This window comes from Periplaneta americana, chromosome 10 (assembly GCF_040183065.1).
Source record: "Periplaneta americana isolate PAMFEO1 chromosome 10, P.americana_PAMFEO1_priV1, whole genome shotgun sequence".
In the NCBI taxonomy this organism is placed as follows: Eukaryota; Metazoa; Arthropoda; class Insecta; order Blattodea; family Blattidae; genus Periplaneta; species Periplaneta americana.
In genome coordinates, this window is record NC_091126.1 from 35102502 (window position 1) to 35120324 (window position 17823).

The 17823-nt window shown below is 35.9% G+C and overlaps 1 protein-coding gene across 5 annotated transcripts in view; it reads left to right on the forward strand.

The window, feature by feature from the left end:
• Positions 1-17823, forward strand: part of Art4 (arginine methyltransferase 4) — a 161456-nt gene that overhangs the window by 12542 nt on the left and 131091 nt on the right. Inside the window, exon 1 of one of the 5 annotated variants that reach the window (XM_069837209.1) lies at positions 12000-12053. The exons of the other annotated variants lie outside the window; for them this stretch is intronic. The gene's annotated coding sequence lies outside the window, so the exon portion shown is untranslated. Of the gene's footprint in view, positions 1-11999; positions 12054-17823 lie in introns of those variants that run through there. 5 annotated transcript variants of the gene reach the window in all.

Here is a 17823-nt window from a genome sequence, read left to right on the forward strand (position 1 = left end):
TATTATTATTATTATCTCTGTACGTCGATTCTTTTTCAGCAGATGTACAAATAAAGCGGTTAAATCTTCAATTTTAAACTCCCAGATTTACAATGTGATGTTACAATGAAAACTAGATGTAAGGACTTGACAAATGTTGAATTTTTCAAATATTTGCCAAAAAATAAATATCCGACGCTTCGTTCTTTCGCTTGCTCTATTGAAGCCATGTTCGCTGCAACTTACGTTTCTGAAAAATAATTTTCAACAATGAATATACTAAAAACCAAATTTAGATCACGACTGACCGACATATACCTTCGTGATCAACTACGACTGGCAGTAAGTGACATAATTCCTGATTTTGAAACTCTGTCGCAGAGACATTCTGAAGACAGTTAATTTTAGGTTGTGATAATTTGTCCTATGTTTTCTTATTCATTTCTTTCTTCGTTACACGTACTGAACATTAGTTTGAAACCTTATACTGTATAAAATTATATTTAAGTGCTTGACGTAAGGAAAATGAAAATCCGTTAATAAGTCAGACAGTTGCTTTACTTCCCCATCGGGTGTCCGCCTCCCTCCATAGGTGCTATGCACGTTGCACGTTACACAGTGCCTCGGCGCACGATGACATTTTTGCACGGCTGCTGTAGTCTCTTCCCGCAAGCTCCGTTTCAGCGGCAATGTGTGCACGGCTCCTGTAAATCCTACGCTCTAATTGGGCAGAACAACCACCCGTTCGGACACCTGAGGAATTGTGGGACAGAGTTCTAGATGCGTGGGGAGATGGCCAAGAATTTAGACCTGTTCCATAATCTTTTGGACTCCATGCCGCGCAGAATGAGGGCAGTTGTTGACGCAGGTGGTTTGTGGACGAGATACTAGTCCCCACCACAGGCCTTGTTTTGTTAGTATATTAAAAAATTGTTTGTTTTTGTTAATTTAATTATTTATTTGTGTTTGATATGCGTCCGGTTTTTTAGGTTGTGAAACAAGTATTTTGTTTATACAGGCCAGGACTCACCTATTAATAGCCCACAGGTGATGGGCAATAATATTTTTACAAGGCAGGCATAACGAAGTTTGTTAACAAATGCCAATTCACATTTAAACTAATAAATGAAGTAAAAGTTAAAATTAAAAAAAAAAAAAAAAATTTCCGTACCGGAAGGCGAACTTACAACCTCTGGTACGGATGTTAGACTGCTTACCACTGGGCCACACACTGCTCGTAAGGCTTACTACATTACAGACGGACGACTTTGAATGAAAAGACACCACAGCAATGCCTTGCAGTGGGTTACGTTTACACGAGTGAACCGCGCGATAGAACTTAGCATTTCTATCGACCAAGAGTCGGCCCATTCTTTTTGCCGCTAAGTGTACAATATATGTATGTATGTATGTATGTATGATACGTGCAAACATAATAATATGTAGTCTATGTACAGGGACATCACTTTATTTTTACCAACATTTTTAACATTAACCTGTCTATACTCGGAAACACTGTTATCCCCTTCCATTACAGGAGTTTGGTGTTACTAGTGCAGTATGTAAACAAATCATTTTAGTAGCTATAGGAGGAGAGAAAAGTAGTGTATCCATTTATGTTACAGGGAAATACGTTTTTACGATTTTCAGTTTGTTTATTACTTTTACGATATTTTATCAAAATACAGTAGAGTAGTAACAGTTTTTTTTCACAAATTCAACTCTTCAGACGGTTGTATTCATTATGTAATGGCTACTTTATTCAGCATATTACCGTACTTTCGGTAACTCTAATCTTCACTTCTGCACAGTCCACACAGATAAAGTTACTCAGTCATGCTACACACGTTACTTGTGCGAAATAAGCAGGGCCAGGAGTTTATGGAAATCGCGAAAATTACGACATAATAGATATACAATAGATTTTTACTAATCTTTACGAATTAAGTGATTCTGATTAATAATATGCGGATAAAACAATCGCGACAAATCGCGAAATAGAGTTCTAATAGCGAAATATGAACACATCCTCGAATTATTATTCCATCGTTTTATACCGAATTTCATATTTCTAGTTCTTTTTTAGAACTTTTTTTTTCTTTTGAATCTGTTATATATCCAAGTAGGCTACATTACATGGTATTCTAGGTGTTCTGATTACATTAGTGAACTCAAAAGACGGAGAATTCAACATTTCACTAATAATTTGAAAGTGTTAATTTGAGGGCTGCAAGTTTTTTTCGTGTTTAATGAATATGTGTTAGATACAGTCTCAATCCAACAAATATTGTCTATTGGCCATACCGCACCTTTACGAGAATCCAACGAACCTTTAATATTAATTACCGGTATTTGGAAAGTAATATTCATACTGAGTTAATACTCGAATTTCAAAATAATTGTATTTTCCAAAATTTCCATTAATACCCGCCAAGAGTACAAATCAATCCCCAACATTCTCCGCCGACACCAATATTAAAAAACACAAATGATAACATTAATCTCCATAAATACCTGCCCCTGGAAATAAGCTTCAATAATATAGGCTCTTTCTTCTATAGAAAACGTAACCATATTTCTGAAACACACTATACTCTGTACTATTTACTTCACTGCTAGCATACTTCGAATGCAACAGCGGCCGTAAGTTTGTGTGGCTGACGGGAGCAAGAAGATTAGTGAAAGGGGTGGGACTCAAGTACATTCAGAAACGCAGGTACAATAAAAATGCAAGTAAAAATAAAGTGATGTCCCTGTATAAAATTATAACAACATTGAATAGGAACCTGAACCAAGTTAATGAAACTTTATTTCCATTCAGAATTGATCAATTCAGGGTCAGTAGTCATATCTCGTGTTAAGATGCTTTAACTAACTGCACATCGCCTGTCACCACAACTCGAAGAAGTACCGCGAACAAATGCAGTGACAAATATTGCGAGAGGAGCCAGTGTTCGTTATTTTATTGTGGAGCGACGGAGGACAGGAATATGCCAGCTCCACGATTTTGACGTTTGGCCTTCACCGCGAACTCAGTCTGCGAGTCCTGGTGTCGCATTCCAAAACGTGACTCCCCCATAGTTTTAAGAAAACGCAGCTGTCTGGCTTTGGTTTGTTTTACGACCTGGCTTTGGTTTGTGTTTTATGACTGACTGGGCCCATGGTTGCCAGATTGGGCAAAATGTTTCGCGTTGTGCTACTTTTATCCTTCGTTTACTTATTTACTTATTGGGCTAGTTGAAATTTTTTGGGCTACTTATAGTTTCATGTTTCTGTGTAACCAGGAGAATGGTTATTTTCGAAAAATTCGTAAAATTGAACCAAATTATTCTGAACTGAAACAAAATATTTTTTCTTTAAACAAAGCTAAAGGACGTACTCGTGGTGAACCACCTAAAATTACAAGCGTGAGGTGCAAAGTTGATCTATTTGACTGCTAAATGAGGAATTAACCTTTAATTTAGTTCCAAAGCAGCCAAGAAAAAATGTTTCTGAAATAAAGTTGCATAATTTTCAAATGTCATTGATTACGTGAATGCTTTATTTTCAATCATTATTTTATTATTTTACGTTTAATTTTAATGAGTGTTTGTGAGGATTAATTAATACTAATATATTACCTGCAGTCTGTTGTAGGTTATTTGATTGATAATTGCGCAGATAATATATGTATTTAGTACAGGAGCTACGGTTATTTTGTACTTTAGTTACTGGTCATAATGAGCATGGGTGGGCAACTCGTGCTCTCAAAGTGTCAACACAATCTCAATGCAGGTAGAACGGACTCTGTACTTTTGTGTGCGGTTATTTCCAGACACACGTTCGATCGCGTCTGCAGTCAGTGGCGGCTCGTTTTAAGTGAAAAACAATATAATTCCCAGATCATTTTCCTTTAGTTACGAGTAAAAAGAGAATTTTTTTATTAAGAAAAGAGGTAAAGCTTGTATTCTATTACACTTTCTTACGCATGACATTTTATGTTACAAATAAACAGTGAAGGTTTTAGTAAAGAAATACTGTCTGCATCTGCCTTAGAACAGCTAAAGGTAAAAATGAGATATTAACAAGGTGAGACTGATATGAAATATCGTTAGCATGTTGTGCGTGCGAGTTACAGAATTGCACGACATGTAATCGACTAGCTAAGAACATTTATGGATAAATTTGAAATGTGGTAGTATCATGTAGAACATAGACAACTTCACTTTCTTTGACTATAAATTATCTTGAAGAGTGATAAGAAAATCTTATCAAATATAGGACCCTACTTCAAGAACTACAGCAGAATTCATTGCTAAGTTTGGAGAAATAGTTACAATTGACAAGGAATCGAAATTTTTCTGAAATCTTTTTGGCTTACGCCGATAGAAAATCCTGAAAATTTATAGCTTGAATTAATAAATCTACAGAACAGCACGCCACTCAGATTTCAGCGAAATCAGGAATCGAACTGTTCGTAATGTTGCCTAAGTAGAATTTCCAAATATACGCTTTGCTTCCATATGTACTGTGTGTGCTTGAGGCAGAGTTTAATACAAGATAGACGTGTAAAAGCCCTCAAAGTAAAGAAAGAGCTCATAAGTAAGATTATTTCATCTGCCGTGATACGTAAAAAATACTTCCTTGAATTTGTTATTGTTTGCGAATACAGAGAACAGAGGAATACTCTTTAATGTATAAAGACTTGTAAATTCTAGCGTTCTACGTTTCAAATAAGACATTTAATAAGAAATATTATCAAATAGTGTAATAATAAGTAAGTGTTATAGCTATATTTGTTGTATCTGTTGTATCTTGAAAAAGTTGTATTCAGTTTGTGTTTCCAGTACTAAACTAATTTACAAAGCTAGAAAATAATATAATTTTGTTATGTGTTCAGGTATAGTCTGTCTAAAATTACTGTAATTATTGTACCATGCGTCATTCTGAAATTCAAATCATGGAATAGATATCACGATCACCTGCATGAGCCGCCAGAGCGCACCGTGGCTTTTGCAGCGAAACTACAAACAACTTGTAACTGCTGCGGCTGGCTCCGTCTGCCTTTCTCTCTTTCAAGGTTTTTTAGCACTTTGGGAGCACGAGTTGCCCGTCCATGATCATGAGTCTTCTCTCTTTGCGCAAGATGGACTCGTCCTGTGCTTTTATTTGTTTTTAGCGATACTCCCCTCTTATGATATGCACTCATCCTATATATTTATTTATTTGTTCATTACTTGGTGTCCGTCACTGCCTCCTGTATTGTCCCATAGCAGTACAGCTGCATATACGCCGTTATCTTGTCATTGCATGACGTCACTTTCCTGTTACGCCTGAAATATGATATTTTCCCCGTTTGCACCTCCAATATAGAGGTAATCACGTCAAAATTTGAAGCATCTCTAAATAAGACTTTGATTTAAGGGTAGGACATGAATGCTTCACATTATCAATCTTCGCGTTTTTGTTCTGTTGTTTTGGGACAATTGAACGCAGTATGATAAGTCAATGTAGACACGTGGCGTTACGGCTTCAAGTATCGTGCTATGTTCCGGTTTCGTTACTTATGAAAATTTTTTGCATATTTTACGTACAAGATAAATTTTTGCATATGTGGATAAAAATTGTAATAATTTAACTGGCCGAATTAAGTGAGAAGTAGCAGGTATAACGAAACTATTGTAAATAATGATATGACGCATCTTATGGTACGGTCACACGTCGCTACTTTTGCTGCGCAACTTTTGTACTGCAGCTGCAAAAGTTGCGTGTCGTGTTCACACGTAAGCCAAAAGTAGCGCGCTGCACGCTACTTTTCGTGCTGCGCAACCCAAGTGCTGCAAAAGTTGCAACTGGAGGTTGCGAGTCTGTTCACACACAAGGCGCTCCTTTTGCAGCCGCAGTCATGCTGCAGGTTTCCATCTCCGTGTTGACTTCTCAATATACATTTTGTGGTTATGTTCGCATTATTAAGAAACTCATGCGAAAGCTTCCTATCTATTATTTGCTTTTCTGTCCTAACTAGTATTCAGAAATTGGCATTATTTTTACCATAAAGCTTTTAAAATCGCCTAAATACTTACATGATAACCAACAGCATATTCACGTAATCAATGTTGGCAATCCTCCTGTTTGAAACTACGCTACGGAAAATTAAAAAAATGAATTATATCGTCAGCAATTATGCTCAGACTGTGTTGTGTATTTAATAACTGTTACAAATAATTTATTTTCATCACATCTAACATTAAAATATATCCAAACAATAAAAGTATCATTGGCACATTTGGGTGGCAACACTGGTTGCAACCGCAGCAAAAGTTTCAACAAAACCGATATCAAAAATGCTGCGGCTGCAACCCTGAGAACCCTGTTCACACGTCGCTACTTCTAAGCTGCACGCAGCATGAAAAAGTAGCGGGCAGCAGGTTCGGCAGCCGCTACTTTTCGAGTTGCACCGTTGTTCACACGTCGCAGTACAAGAGTTGCGCAGTTTTTTGTACTGCAGCGCTGAAAAAGTAGCGACGTGTGACCGTACCTTTATACTTCATACTTTATAGGCTAAACATGGTGAACCGTAAGTAATGTCATTAATTTCAGAGGGTTATTCTTTGAGATATTTTTAAAAAAGTTTAATCCAATTCTGCTCTTTTTTGCTTCCTTTACGAGATAAATTGTTTTATGTGAGCCGTTCAGAGCAGAAGTGGTGTAAGTCAAAATTGGGTAATGAGTTTAAAAATATTGTAAAATACAGCGCAAAGTAGCAATTAATATGTCCTTCGTGCTATCCACTGACTAATAATAGTTTAAATAAATTGAATATTAACGGCTACTTTGCGCTGTATTTTACAGAATGTTTACTTTTAATCCTTATTACCCATTTTTTACTTACACCACTTCTGCTCTCAACGGCTCATATGAAATACTTCATAGCTTATTCTAGGAAAAACCATTGATTTAATTCCTAATATACTCAGTCAGTTTAAGAGAGTAGAATATTATGATAATAAATGATTGAACGAATTTTAATTTTGTCCTTTAAATGTGCAGAAATTTGATCCGAAGAAAGGGAACTTTTCTTATGGAAAGAATTTTACAATGTTACATTTGTTCGGAACAAACTTCTGCACATTTAAGGGACAAAACTAAAATTCTTTCAATCATTTATTATATCATAATGCACTGCTATCTTAAACTGACTAAGCAGATTGAGAATGCAATCAATGGCTTGCCCAAAACACGCTCTGAAATCATGCAGATCTAGTTTTCAGGTAAAGCTCCCTGTGAAGCAGACTTGAATAATTTCAAGGGTAAAAAATTGTTCCGGGGCCGAGCATCGATCCCGGGACCGTTGGCTAAGCGCGCTAACGCTCTACCGACTGAGCTATCCAGGAACATCACCCGACACTGTCTCAATTTTTCTTTTTATATCCACACACCTCGAGAGTGGGCTGACAAGACGCCAGAAACCCACATCGAGTGCACACAAACTCTGTGTGACTTGAAATTATGGTTTTCTCTTAACGTACTACGATAACCTGCCCCGAAACAATTTTTCCCTTGAAATTGTTCACGCTCTGAAATGCTTCATATAAAACAATTTTTATCTCGAAAAGGAAGTAAAAAACGAGTAAAATATTATATTAAGCGTTTTTGTTTGAAATATCTCAAAGAATAACACCCTGAAATTAATGACAGTACTTATGGTTCACTCAGTACATCTTCGAATGTAACATTCGGTGAGGGGGATCGGTGCTTCTCCGTATAATCCAGTCAAAATATTGACTGAACATATTATGTATAAAAACATTCACATACATACATACATACGTCGACCTGGTTAGCGTAGTCGGCATAGCGCTGGCCTTCTGTGCTCGAGGTTGCAGGTTCGATCCCGGCTCAGGTCGATGGCATTTAAGCGTGCTTAAATGCGACAGGCTCATGTCAGTAGGTTTACTGGCGTGTAAAAGAACTCCTGCTGGACAAAATTCCGGCACACCGGCGATTAAACCTCGGCAGTTGCCAGCGTCGTTAAATAAACCATAATTAATTACATACGTACGTACAATATTGTCACTTTTCAACTTTTTTTTTTGCTTGTTCGTTACTTTTGGCTCTGAAGTATGGCAAGCCAGAGAGGCGCCTCTCAAGACGAAGTTGAAATTACCAAATTCCCCACAAAACCTCAACACTGAGAAAACTTAAGTTTCATAATATCAAATTCGTGTCATTGTTATTTTTTTTAAATATATGATTGTTGCAGTATAAATAGGTTTTTCGCATCAGATCAACAAAAATCAAGCACGAAACTAGGAACTTAAAAAAATTGCGGCTGTTATTTCTAAACACTTTATTTTTAAGTAAGAAGAATATTGCATTATATCACTGAACTAAGAATCATTGTTTTCATTGATAAGTGCTACTTATAAAGCGGCAGTAAGCTTTGACTCTGCAATTGAGTGTGTTCAGAGCTGTTAAGATTGTATTGCTGTACGTACACTCACGGAAGTGTAAAGTGGGAACCGTATTTTTTTTTAATTGACCGCCAACAACAAACTATACAGTTGTCGGTATAAATTCATCATGCATATAAAGAACAATAATACAATTGAAATTAATCCTGATGTGATACAGAAAAACATACATCGTAATCAAGATTAAGAATGTTGAGCATCTACATTTATATTGTAAATGTTTGCCGATTGAAAAATATATATTAGAGATAATATTAATATATGCCAAGCAACTCAGAATTGTGTTTCTTGAATTCATCTTGAGAAAATTTTGTAGCCCTGAAAAGGGTTGTTTTTGGGTGTCCATTCAATACAGACGGACACCAATGACCTGTTGTCGGCGACTTCTTGTAGACTATTGGGAAGGGATGAAATAATCTTTAATATTCGCTGAAGCATAGGTCTAATAAAAGATTGGAACAATTACATTAATTTATAATTGCCATCTATAATGTATGACTAGCGCTGCCGCTATGTATTCTACTCTATAATGAATGGACGAGAATACGGACAAAATATTTAAAATGTTCTTGTTAAATAAAATCGTTTTTTTTTTTCGTAGGTTATTTTACGACGCTTTATCAACATCTTAGGTTATTTAGCGTCTGAATGAGATGAAGGTGATAATGCCGGTGAAATGAGTCCGGGGTCCAACAGCGAAAGTTACCCAGCATTTGCTCATATTGGGTTGAGGGGAAACCCCCGGAAAAAACCTCAACCAGCTAACTTGCCCCGACCAGGAATCGAACCCGGGCCACCTGGTTTCGCGGCCAGACGCGCTAACCGTTACTCCACAGGTGTGGACAATAAAATCGTCATAAACAATAATAATTCACGGTCTAGCTTAAATTTATTTTTATTTAAATGAAACTCGTGATCAATTTTGTATTTTTCACAATACTAGAAATATTGCCTGACGTTAACATTATACATGAACGTTAAGAGTGAAATATCTTCTTCTTCTTCTTCTTCTTCTTCTTCTTCTTCTTCTTCATCATCATCATCATCATCATCATCATCTATCCCTTGTGCCTTGCAGCGTCAGGTCCTCCACCCATTTGGGTGGAATATCAAATAAAGTAAATTAAAATAAAATATGTATGAAACGTTACGTAAACACAGTTACGGAAATTTTTAGATAATTTTCATAATTTTATGAACGAAATTCAAAATGTAACTCGATATTATTTGTAATCCTCATGAGGTTTGAACATCGAGAAGGCACAGGAAATAATCTCTAAGGGTGCTATTCATAAACATTTCGCAGCACGCGCTACGAGCGTACTGAGCTAGCCCCGGCTATCCACTGGTTACTAATACAGAATGCAAATCATATCCTATCGCTAACACTGGTTTATGAATACGAAAAACGCTGATCATCCACCGGAAGCCCGCGCTAAAAATGTCTATGAATACGGCCCTTAATTATTACCTCAGCCATTATACAACGAGGTGCAAACAGAATCATTCGATAAGTAAATCCCTATCGAAGCTATTAGCAGAGGTTAAAATAAAATTGACATTGTCACTTTCAAAGTAATTTTTCGTCTTTGATTATATTATGATTTAAATATACAGGGTGAGCCGTAAGTAATGCCATTATTTTCAAGAGGTTATTCTTTGAGATATATAAAACAAAAGAGTTCCACATAATTTTGCTCATTTTAGCTTCCATTTCGAAATTGTTGCATATGAAACATTTCATAGCATGTTTTTGGAAAGTCATTGATTTAATTCCCAATATGCCCAGTCAATTTAAAAAGAACAGTGTATTTATTTTTATTTAAGTAGGTTATTTTACGACGCTTTATCAACATCTTAGGTTATCTAGCGTCTGAATGAGATGAAGGTGATAATGCCGGTGAAATGAGTCCGGGGTCCAGCACCGAAAGTTACCCAACATTTGCTCATATTGGGTTGAGGGAAAACCCCGGAAAAAACCTCAACCAGGTAACTTGCCCCGACCGGGAATTGAACTCGGGCCACCTGGTTTCGCGGCCAGACGCGCTATCCGTTACTCCACAGGTGTGGACAGAGCAGTGTATAGTGAGGATCACGTAAGAGTAGTTACTAAAAGGCTAATTTGGCCGTCTCTTCAGTGTTGCCAATTAATATCAGTTATCACCAAAGAAGATAAAGTCACAATGCTATGTACTGAATTAATAATAATATTTATTATTATTAATATTATTAATATTATTATTATTATTATTGTTATAGCATTAAGAATAACAATGTCTTGCTTATTTAATTATTTACCACAGCTCATCTTTATGTTGGGAGGTAATTTCTAAATGGTTCAATAATTTGTGATAGAGTATATTTTTCACCTGGACCTCTCGCACATTATGTTGGTAATTAGTAGATTAATATGATCTAACATTAAAATGTATTTTGTCTGACAACATGAAATTCATTGCTTTGACTAAACAGTTTACTATTCACGAGACCTAACCTAAAAATATATTTTGTTCGATCACGTGAAATGATTAGTACGAATTCCGTAAAGAGAATACCGCTTTGAAATGTATACCCTACTTAAAATACATACTCCTAAGTCGCTATCGTGCTGTTTCCTTTCTTGGATATTTGAATAAAAATTCGAACACTAAGAAATATATATCTGTCCATTAGCCACGTGCATGTTTCATACCAAGTAGGTCTGTAAGTTATATCTTATTTAATTACACATTTGTTATGAACTTACTTACGTCCACACCTGTGGAGTAACGGTCAGCGCGTCTGGCCGCGAAACCAGGTGGCCCGGGTTCGAATCCCGGTCGGGGCAAGTTACCTGGTTGAGGTTTTTTCCGGGGTTTTCTCTCAACCCAATAGGAGCAAATGCTGGGTAACTTTCGGTGCTGGACCCCGGACTCATTTCACGGACATTATCACCTTCATTTCATTCAGACGCTAAATAACCTAGATGTTGATACAGCGTCGTAAAATAACCCAATAAAATAAAAAAAAAGTTATGGACTTACATGATTCCTCAAGTAAAAACGAGAGACAAGAGCGTAGAAGGAAGTGAAGGCAACTTTGACTTTGCCCTTGCAATGATAATACATGTATAGCGTCATTACTTTAATACCAAATGCCGATGCGAAAATAATCATAAAAATTACGGCAATCTTCCAATTTTCCAATAGCCCAGTAAGCGAATGGTGTACACACGCATTCAGTAACTACCGCCTACGCCGTGGACACGAAGATACTGATAATAGAGTAGTACGATTATGGGTTGATTTTGAAATGTCTAAAGCCGTGGCGGGAACCGTACTTTGTTATATAGCGCCACTCAAAAGTATACATCTGAAATCTGACTAGTGTAATATGTAGCTAATCGGCGATGTAGGGGAAAAGGGGGCACATTAGGACAGATTGAATTCCTCACCTCACATAATTTTCATTAAGTTGCCGCTACTGACAGCATAAGGCAGCCCTTTTTAATGTACTGGCTGCCATTTTCCTTCCATTTAATTTATTGGTGTGAACTCAGTGGATGAACTAGTGTTGAAGTGCTTAGAAAGTTTTTTTTTTCTAACTTCGTAAGGATATTCTGACAACATGAATGTTTCAGAGGTGAGTTTCATTATGTAATATTAGATCCTAATGAATTCACTTTTCGAAAATTATTGTAGATCTCTTGTATTTTCTTCTTCCTCCTCTTAATGAATGATCATAATTGATAGGGTCATGTGGGGCACATTTGAACAGTTCCTGGAGGGAAAACTGCTTTACAACTTAATTTAACAGTAATGTGAGAAACGTTTTAAAAATTTAATATAACGAATTTATTGAATATATTATATTTGTTTTTAGGACATAAAATTGTTCGGTCATACATAAAGAAAAGAACAAGTATGAATTATTCAATGCAGTTACTCAGGACGAAGCTTCAAAGTATGACGTGTCTCACACGTTCTGGCGCGGGTTCGATCCTTGCTTGAGCTGATTATCTTGTTGGGTTTTTTTCCGAGGGTTACCCAAACCGTAAGACGAATGTCAGGTAATCTATGGCGAATCCTCGGCCTCATCTCGCCAAATACATGTGGAATATAATTATGCTCGTCATTTAGCTTGCAAGTATACCGAACCATGGGATAATAACAGAATTGCTGGTAAGGGCTTCATGAAGCTACATGACAACTGAGAATGAGAAAACCTGGGAACACCAGTCTGTCAAGAGCTACGTATACAATGTCAGATTTATGTGGAATTCTACAAGATATAGTAGCCGTAGAAAGAAATGACGTCGAGGAAATGTTTTGCTGACGTAATATGCAATAAAGAAAACTAGAGTTTTCTATGTTGGACAAGTGGAAGAGGTATATGACCAATGTCAGGCTTATGTAGAGGTTTCTACAAACGCGGAACTTTACATATTCTAAAACTGAAGGCTGCAGTAAGACAGAGACAAGTGATATTGTCATGAAATTCACACAACTAGAGAATTCAGGAGGAAGTGCTCGCACTATGACAATGGAGCACTTTGATGTGGACTTGAGTAGTTTTAAAGAAAAAGTAATGTAATCATATTATTGCTCTTTACATGATATTTTTGAGCGTTAATTAGTTCTTTAACAGATGATTTGGACATTGTTCAAAAGTGCTCCACCTGTTCAAAGGTACCTCATACATGGGGCAGTTTTGAGCATGTTACAAGAATTAGTCTTGACTTAATTTACGTTTCAGATGTATGTAATTTCCGTAAATATAAAATTCTGAGGTGTTTATTAAGCAATGTGTTATAATTGTGCGATTTAAAGTTAAAAAATGACAATAGATGTGAATGAAAAATGTAAATAGAAAAATTGTTCAAATGTGTCTCCTTTTCCCCTATGCAATGGAGGGAGAAAGAAACTGGCCACCTTACCCCATTATCTCCTGGTCTAGTTGCCTCATAATTAGTGCCTTCTTTGTATCACTTGTGAGGTTCATACCTGTCTTCGGACAGTTGAGAAGACCTACTTGCCTTAGTTCTCCCTGATTAAATAAATAAATTATTATTATTAAATTATTAAACAACTTAAAAAGTGCATTGAATACTTTTTCCGGCACAGTACTGGGGAAAGAGGAAATTCTTTGTAACAGATTCAACATCGGTTCCCCTTTGCTTGCCTTTCCTAAAGATGGAGCTAATACGTAGCTCCAGAATGTTATACATGTCTCCATCTATGATGCAGTGCAAAACAAATCACCACAGTGAATACCATGCAGATGCTCAAATCGTACTCAAAAATTGGTTTGAAGGTGTGATGATCTAACATACTGTATTATTTTGAACTTGGTGGGAACTGTGAACTTTCACTTCTTATACAGACCCTATATAATTCTAATCGCACTCCACAGTCAATTGCACTTATGTTAGATCAGTGGTACCGGTACTCACTAGAAATTAGAGAGCCAAAAGTGAGAAATAGTAACTTGCCGAGGGCCGCAATGCATTTCACAGTATTGAAACTTAACAAAATGCGCGGATTTGTAATTACTAAATTGTTTTGTATATTATTACTATTATTATTACTTTACTTTTACAGACCTTTGGGTAAAAGAGATATAGGCAGACCAAGCAGAGGATGGAAGGATTACTGTGAACAGACAATGATGTCTGAACCATGGAGTGAAGATGATGATTATTATTATTTCAATATAAAGTTATAAAACTAACACATATTACTGGTATTTTGAAGTTCAAAGGCGGCCTCTGCTACTCTCCTGCAAATCTACCAATACGAGCAGATTGATTTGTTGTTTTATTTCATCTGTACTCGTTTTGAATTTGAAAATTTAGAAAATAAGTTTCTCATTAAGCTAGAAGGCACACTTTAACTATCGTCGCATCTGTAAATGGCATAATTTCTGTGGTACGTGATACGAAGCTTTTATTGCGAGTTCATTTTTATGTACAGTAGAATACATTGCTTTCTGTTCAGATATTACGGACATTTTGAACAATTTCAGTTATCAGAATTTGAATGCACGCTATTGTAATGCCTATTAAGATAAAAACATTTATAACCCATTATTTCAAGACATAGTGAGCTACTTCTGAATGAAGTTCTGGCTGATACGTGCAGTGAGGGACATAATTGTTGAGCGGACGAAAATATTTCGAGATCTGTACCGCGGTACATAAGAGGTTATGGGATCCAATTCCATGGCAAAGTGAACCTGACCCGAAATTTTTCAAACATCTTATATTACATCGAATTTTGAAGATTATGCAAGAGAAAACACTGAAGTTACCTGTGAAAAAAGAATTGTGGATACCAATTCACCATTTATGAAGAAATTACGATTTAAAGAGAGTAGTGGAAATTTGCGGACATGAACTGGATTTTGTACTATTAGTATTAATGTATAAAGCTCTCAATTCCATTTGTTTGATATTTTATTGTGCTGTATGAAAGAAGATAGTCCACTGTTGCAGCTGCAATAATATTTTCTTCTGAAAGGTAGGCATATTTCCTAAAATTAGTGCATAATATAGGCTTGTTTCATTGTCCCGCCTGTGATAAAATAACTTAAAAGATTTGTTTCTAGAAAAAACAAAGCTGGAAGTGAAAGTTGAAGTTATGTATAAGTAAACTTGTCCTCATTAACATTGTGAATCCAGCGTTACAGATTGGTACACAAAGAGATTTTCGGGATTTATCGTAATTATTATGTGTTCTACTAGTGACAGATTTTATGGAATTGTCTCTTTCCACACATGGGTGAAGTGGCATCAGCTGACAGCGTGCAGAACTTGCTCAAAGAATATAAAAGGGAGTATGGAACTCATAAACAAAGGGAAAGAGAGACGGATAAAATACGGCAGGAAGAAAATGAGAAGAAAGGTAAGAGAGTTGAGAAGTGCATTAAAAGAAATAGAAATAAAAGAACAGAAAAGAAAATACCAGCAAAAGATGAAGGATGATATTGAAAACAAACAAAAACAAGTCCGTTGTTCCAAATTAGGACCAAATAGGATTACTCAGTCACTTGAAAAGTATAGTTAATAAAGTTCTTTCTCACATTCTGAGGAAAAAAATTTGCTTTTTTAAAGAAACTTGGAATGTATACCTAATACTGTCAAAAGAGAGGGCCAAGAAAGTATATTAGTTCATTATAATATGAAGGTTTAGTTACTAAAGTTCAGGAGTTTTATGTTCAAGATCATATCAATCAGCAAGCTTCTAGTATCAAAGATATCAAAGATGTCTGTGAACATTTTAAAACAGGCAAGAGGATAATTTACTACAAAATCGTGACATGATTGTTACTGTCAAAGAATCATACAATGTGTTGAATTCAGAACACTCATCAACCAAAATAACTTTATCGAAATATTATGAATTTCAACCAAAGTATACCCTTAGAGTGAAATGCCATACATTGTGTAAGTTTCACACAAATTTTAGCGTCTTTGTAGTCATCAACATGAAAGTCTCTCACTTTGCTTCTAGTAGTATAGAACTTTTAGAGATCATTTGCTGTGATTTAGAAAATGAACGGTGCGTAACTGACCAGACTGCAGTCAAAGCATTATTTCAAGGGCTATGATTCTCGCAGTTTAATTATTGGTTTCACATATCTATTCATTCATTCATTTATTTTATTCCATAGATCTTACATGAGCAATGAAGCTTTAAGATGTGGAACAAGTCAACATTTTACAATATTACAATTACAATTTTTACAAATTTTTATAGTTTTACAATTTAGTAATTTTCTATAATTTTTACAATTTTGTGCAATATTTTACTTTTTTTTTTTTACATTTTGGCGAGATGTAGTGAGATGAGATGAGGTCCAAGGATTCGCCAAAATATTACCCGGCATTTGCCTTTTGGTGGGGGAAACCTCGGAAAAACCCAACCAGGTAATCAAATCAAAGGGGTTGATGCCAAGGACTCGCCATAGACTCGCCATAGACCATCCGGCTTCAGTCCCACGGCTGGGGAAAACCTCGGAAGAAACCAAAGACCAAAGGGGGATCCAACCCAAGCCCGAACGCAGCTCCGGATCAGCAGCCCAGCGAGTCTGCCGACTGAGCTACATCGATGGCTCTACTAAAAGTATACAATACATAGCCAATCGGATTAGTAAATTTACAAACGCAAACGATCATTCATCAGTTGAGCTATATGTATAATATAAAACAAGTTAATTAAATTTAAGGCATAAACAATTCAACCAGTTGTGATATACAGAAATTGATAATACATATCATGTAAACTACTTCAAATTAGAAACACAAACAATTTATCAGTAGAGCTATATAGATTACTATTCAATTTAAGGCATATACAATTCATCGGCCAAAACTATACAAATATAGTGAAATACAAGTTATATAAGCCCTATCCTGACTCTGATAGACAGTAAATGTGATAATGACGATTGCAGAAACCTGGAAGAATATATAGTACAGGAACAACAGCATCAGCAACTCATGAAATTAACTCCGGGGTCATTTGTATTAGTGGAATTTATTAGTGACACTAGAAAAACATTATATCAAAGCATAAGTAAGCAGGATGTCTAAGTAGTGTAGGTGAAGATGGTGATGTGAAAGTAATATGCATGCGTACTGCTGGTGAATCAAGCAAAGTTTTCAGGACTGATAAATGTGATGTGTCATATATAGATTTGAACAAATTGTGTGCCCTTCCCCAACCAGTAGTGAAAATATATGTGTGAGAAATTGAATGTTCTATGATTTCAGTGAATCTCTGCAAATATATGAGAGAAGATAAAATGAATAATTCACACCATGTCCCACCTGTGATATTTGACTGTCCCACCCGTGACAACAATTAATAATTTATATTATGCGTGTAAATGAAATTCTTCTTATTTTATGCAGATCATGATGAAGTACAACTCCTTTTGTATCAGTCTAAAAGTGTTTTGAATTCTTTTACCAAGCACTTCACAGAACTTCAGTAAAACTTCATAAATAAAACTTGATGTCCATTTTTGTCTCACCCGTGACAAGATTTCAAAATTGAATAATATTAAAACTGAGGGAAAGATTTCTTTAAAATTCACAAACTATGGATGATATTAATGCTAAGAGAGCATATGATATAGTAGTTTCTCATTTTTATTCTTATTTAATTAAATATGTCATATGAGCAGAAAAAATGCAATGCAAATGTCTCACCAGTGATAATGGAATGGCCCATAGTCTTAATTCCTTCTTAGTATAGGCATGTAATATTTAAGCAGAAAAGCGAAGCGAATATCTCGTCAAAATATGACCGAAAACTTTCGACTCGGAACATACGCAATGTGGCATTCTTTGAGTTAGAAAAACTCGAGTCGCTCAACTATTATGTCGCTCATTGTACATCTATTATCA